Source organism: Balaenoptera acutorostrata, chromosome 11 (assembly GCF_949987535.1).
Source record: "Balaenoptera acutorostrata chromosome 11, mBalAcu1.1, whole genome shotgun sequence".
In the NCBI taxonomy this organism is placed as follows: Eukaryota; Metazoa; Chordata; class Mammalia; order Artiodactyla; family Balaenopteridae; genus Balaenoptera; species Balaenoptera acutorostrata.
This window is the reverse complement of record NC_080074.1, coordinates 102,243,888-102,249,229: the sequence shown is the minus strand read 5'-3', so window position 1 is coordinate 102,249,229 and position 5,342 is coordinate 102,243,888. Positions and strand designations below refer to the sequence as shown.

The 5,342-nt window shown below is 51.5% G+C and overlaps 1 long non-coding RNA gene across 1 annotated transcript; it reads right to left on the bottom strand.

The window, feature by feature from the left end:
• Nucleotides 1-395: 395 nt before the first annotated feature.
• LOC130709261 (uncharacterized) lies at nucleotides 396-4,405 on the bottom strand. Its single transcript, XR_009009779.1, has 4 exons — nucleotides 4,276-4,405; nucleotides 2,347-2,550; nucleotides 1,510-1,596; nucleotides 396-1,430 (listed from the first exon to the last, which is right to left on the bottom strand). It is a non-coding gene; the product is annotated as an uncharacterized LOC130709261 (long non-coding RNA).
• Nucleotides 4,406-5,342: the final 937 nt, after the last annotated feature.

Below are 5,342 nucleotides of genomic sequence, written 5' to 3'. Positions count from 1 at the left end.
AGAACAGAAGCCCACAGAAGATTCAGGCGTCTCTGTCTTAGCCTCTAGTCTTAAACTTTAAAAAAACCATTTAGTCCTTTTTCTAGAAAAAGAATAATAGGCAAATAGACATGGTGCCTTAATGTCTCTCTCACTACAGAGAGACCAATGAGCAATACGCTGACCAGAAGGTTGCAGAAGAAAGGTGTGGGGTTAGTGGAGCTAAGGATTGGGTTTGACCAAGGTCCAGGAAAGGGACCAGGAGCTTGTCAGAATCTTTATTTAGAGCAGGATGTGCTCACTGGCTCTCACGAGCAAGCACTCTTTGGTTCCAACACACTTTGCAAATTCCCTGGGCTATAACAGTATTAAGAGACTAATAACTAAACCAGTAATTTTCCAGTAACTTACCTTGGTTTCCCAGTCCTCTTTATAGCCCTAGTCTCCTCCATACACAGGGGATCTCCAAAGCCAAATGAGCAAAATACATAGTAACATCGTCTAAGATGTTAAACTAAGTCTCCTTACACTGAAGTGTGTGGCAGGGGTGAACGGAGGCTGGGGTGGGGGACAGTTGGAGGGTAAGGAGGGGATTACTTGGCCTTGGCACCCTGGTCTGCAGAAGTGCCCACAGAGCAAAGGAATTGGTGGGGGGGGGGGGTCAGGGGGAGGGGAGGGTGCAGTCACAAGGGCCTCTTTGATAAGAGAACATGACATGAGGAATGACTCTTGTATTTAGCTGTCTCCATTTTTGTCAGCAAGACCGTGAGTCAGAAGGAAAAGGGTCTTTTCCAACCTAAAAATAACTCCGAGGGGACGGAACAGTTGGGGCAGGGTTTGCGGCTTGACCTTTTCTATTTCTGAATGCATGTGGCTTGTGGGTGTGTTGCAGGGGCAGAGGAAGCAGGGTGAACCTGAAGGAGAGCTTTGAGTCTCCAACCCTGATTCTAAGAAGTCATGGTGGTGAAATTAGCACTTGGCCACATGCGTTAGTGGTGATGCTACATCTGAAAGCCAGAATCCCAATCCTGCCCATTGCGGGTTGGCTAAGGACTCAGCATCCTTTACCCCAGATCTACTCTGCTGTCCACCTTGGTCCTCACCAGCAGGATTCTAGTTTCTCAGCCATGGAGGAGGCGTGGCTTTCACCCTCAGTCACAGTGCCCAGGTGCACTCCAACCCCTTCACAGGTGAGCTGCCAAAGTTTGATCAGTGTCTAAAACTGGCATTGTGCTCATTGAGGACACATACTGTCCTGGTGATGCCCAAGTGAACTGAGACGTAGCACAGGTGAGAGGCACAGCACGAGGACAACCTGTCATCAGAACACGCGAGAATTCTGCTGTGCGTGTCCGAGAGAAAACCGGGGCTGCAAAGTCACCACGAGATGAGTGCAGTGATTCTGGGGTGCAGCTTAGTTCCTTCCCATCTACAGCCTCCAAATCCAGCATCTGAAAAAAATGGTTGAAAACCACAGTCGAACAACCTGACAGATAAGTACAGAGCATCCTCGGGTCGCACCCTCTTTACCTTCCTGTCTCCCACTGGCCGGTCAGAAAGCAGGCTTTTGTCTGTGACCCCCACAGAGTGTAGCATCTTGCAGAGACTCAGAAGCATCTGGAAATCAAGCCGTGAGGACAGTGAGTAGGAAGGGTGAGAATGAAGTGTCCCCCACCTTCTGGGCTCCTGTACCCCGCCCCCCGCCCCCATGCTCTTGCTCTCCCCGCTCCTACCTGCCTCCCTGCTCCATCTGCAGAAATCCTACCTGCCCTGGAGGCGCCAGCCCCACGCACCCTCCCCAGGGGAACCTTCTCGAAAGCTCCATCCTACACTGCTCTCTCCTTCCTCCCAACCCCACACTCGCGCTGGGCAGTTAATTGCGGCACTTAACTGATAGGCTGTTCTGTGGTCTGCCGTGGTTTTGGGCAAGGGGTGATTTGTTACCCCAACAAAGCTGGGGTACAGTGGACAAGAGTGAGGCATCAGACCTGGTCCAAAAGCCGGCAAGCTGCTCGCTCACTCTAAGGCACAGCTTTCTTGTCTGTGAAATGGGGTTCATCATACTCACTCATGGGATTGTTGTAAGGAGCAAATGGGTATGGAAAGCACTTAGAATAAGAGCTGGTATAGAATAACTGCTTAAAACCAGTGTCTGGTGGTATAAAGAGGATGTGATTTGTGTAGATTCAAGGCTCTCCTCCTCCCCACACTCATAGCATAACAGGTGGTCCCCAAATATAGGCAACATAAAAATATCACCTAAGTTTCATGCAGGGGCCGGTACCGCCACAGATGCAAAGCTGCCGAGCCGCTAGTTAAACGGCCTGCCCCTAGGCATTGAATGAAGGGTGGGAACGTGACACTGACCTGCTTGGCCGGGTGTCTTGGGAGGTGGCCCGCAGTCAGAACACGATCCCCCAGGGGCCTGGGGACCATGTGTTCCACGACCTTCCAGGGGCCTCTTCCAAGCTCACACTCCAGAAATCTGCATTTGATGAGGACGGGCAGGGACTGGAGATGCTCCCCAGAGAGGCGGTGCCAGGAACCTTGCCCAGGAGAGTCTGTCAGCGCCTGTGATGAAGGAATCGGAGGGGGACAGCTGCCTCTGTCTTGGGACACGGATGAACTCAGTCCACACCCTCAGCAGCAGCCGGTGAGGGAGGGGAGCCTCCCACGAGGCTGCCTTGCTCTCGGCCAGCAAGTGAGGCAGGGAGAGGAAACCAGCTCATTCCACCCCTCACATCACACCTGGGGACCCCGATGCCCAGAGGCAGGAAGGGATGGCCTGAGCTTGCACTTCTGATCAGCAGTGGGATTCAAACCTGGGACGGCTGTCTCTGAATCCCATTCCACTGCCCCTGGGGCGAGAGTGGGTCTGGAGGGATCGTCACAATCCCTCTGAGCAGGAGAGTCCCCGGGTCTGGGGGGGTCCCCACAATTTCTGCAAAGTTCCCCAAAGTTCCGTGCCTCCTTGCAAAGGAGATTGGCCCCTGAATGCAGGTGACATAGTGAGTGCAGAGTCTCCTGTCTGGCTGGTTGATTTGTGCCGTGATTGAGGCCACTGGCTCTTCTTTTGTTTGTTTTGTTTTGTTTTGTTATTTTGCCTTGCCACATGGCACATGGGATCTTAGTTCCCTGACCAGGGATCGAACCCACGCCTCCTGTAGTGGAAGTCCAGAGTCCTAACCACTGGACCGCTAGGGAAGTCCCTGCTGGCTCTTTCTGAGTCTGCTGTTTCTCTGTTGAGTGGAGAGAATAATTTGGGGCCCATTGGACCTGAGATTTTTTTTTTTAAAGTCACTGAATCCCCTAGTTTCTAGTAGGAATGCCTCAGTTTCTAATAGGAACTCAAAAAATGTTTGTTAAGTGAATCGCTTCCTCTTGAGAATGTTCCGATTGAGGGACATGTTGGGAATGTTCCAATTCTTGGGAATGTTCTGATTTCTGCCCCCAAGAAAGCATGTGGAGACTATACAGGCAGACCAGTCCCACGACTCCAGAGCATGATCTTGGGGGGCAGGTGCTGGGGGTGGGAGAGCTGATGTGGTGGCCACACACACGAGTAGGGGGAGGCGGGAAGGGGGGATTAGACCCCTCCCCCTTGGGGTCTGGAGGGTGCTTTATAAATGCTGAGAGCTGGGCCCCCATGTAAGGCGAGGCACTGTGGTTTCCTATTTTCTTCTGGGCAAATCACTTAATCTCACTGAACTGTTTCTTCATCTGTTAAAACAAAGACAGTAATTGCTCCCGTATTGGGAGGCAGTGAGGATGAGATAAGATGATGTACTTTGTAAACTGTCAAGTGCAGTGACCACGTGAGCTATTACCACTCCGTCTGAAGATGACTGTTCATGAAGAGAGAACCTTTTAAGCTGACCCTTGTGATGGACTCCTTTTTCCCAGGGTCACTTAGAAGGATTCAGGGCTTCTGGGAAATACCCCCAGGCACCCCTTGCAGGTCCGGGCAGCGCCCGGCAGCCTGGTGGCGGCTGCCCCACACTTAGGGACCGCTCTGCAGAGTTCCTGGCTGCACCTGGCAGTACTGGTCCCCACCAGGGGGCGATAGTGGAGTGCTCCATCTGAGGGAGGAGCTGCAAGGGACGTGCAGCGGTGCCTGTCTGACCCTCTCCTCTCCAACTGCCTTTTCTCCTGGTGGGTCCACCACATCTCTTTGGAAGATACCAAGGGGGACAGACTGCCAGAAGCTGGATGCTTCTTCCCCCGCCTTTTCTTCCTCCATCCCATTCCTCCCCCATCCCCTCCCGCTCTTTCTCCCCAGGCCCCTTCCTTACTCACTTGAACATTTTAATCAATATGGCGCCTCTCCAGGGTCTCCACGCTGTCACTGCAATTTGCTGTGGTTCAGTGGGTGAATTTTCTTTTCCCTTCTAATGGGAAACAGAATCATTTCCATGATAGGGGCCGACTGGTCTGGAGAGGCCTCCACACAAAGAGCAATCTGAAGAAAGGAGACAGCTGGCTGAAAAGAGAGAAGGGATTTGGGGAATTGAAATTCCTCATGATATTGGACTTAAACGTGGAAAATTCACTGCCCTGCATTGCTCAAATGCTTCTGACTCAGAGCAGAAGGGATATCAGTTGATTTGTTAACTCTGGGTAGGAATCTGTGGCCCAGGGCTTTCCAGGATTTTCTTTTCTGGCTGGAGAAACACCCGTTATGCTGGACCTGGGTCTGCATTCATCTCTTCCCTTGTAGTCTGGGCTGATCTCAGCGATTCCTCTGTGAGTCGTTCCTCTGCCTTCAGGAAGGAGGACATTCAAATCACCCCAGAGAGGGAGCTGCCTCTAGTCATGTTCAGCCATCTCTTCAGGTGTAAGAACAGGGGACATCCTTGCGAGGTAGTGTGGTATACTGGCAGGAGCGTAGGACCAAGCTGGAAGACTGGGTTCCAATCCCACCCTCCTTGCTCACCTGCCAGTGGCCCAGGAGCAATCAGGCTTGTGAAAATCAAGAAAGGAACCTTGCTAAAATGTAGTTGGGAGGCCAGGAGAGGAGTTCTCACCCAGAACCACTGGATGTCAATTACAGACCCTGACAGAAGAACCATGGACAGGAAAGAATCATCAATTACAGGAAAAGATGGTGGTTGTATTTCCTGTAAGAAATCGACTCCCCCAGCAACTCAGCCAAAGAGAAACCGCCCTGAACCACCCTGAACTCTGACTTTTCTCCAATGGACTTTCTTTTCAAACCACCCCTCCTGATGTCCTCCTTTTTCTCTATAAAATAATGTTCCTCTCCTTTGTTTCTTGGATTTGCCTGTGGTTTTTGCCATGGCTTGCTGTCCGTGAATTGCAATTCTCTGCTATTCCTGAATAAACCCATTTTTGCTGGTAAAATA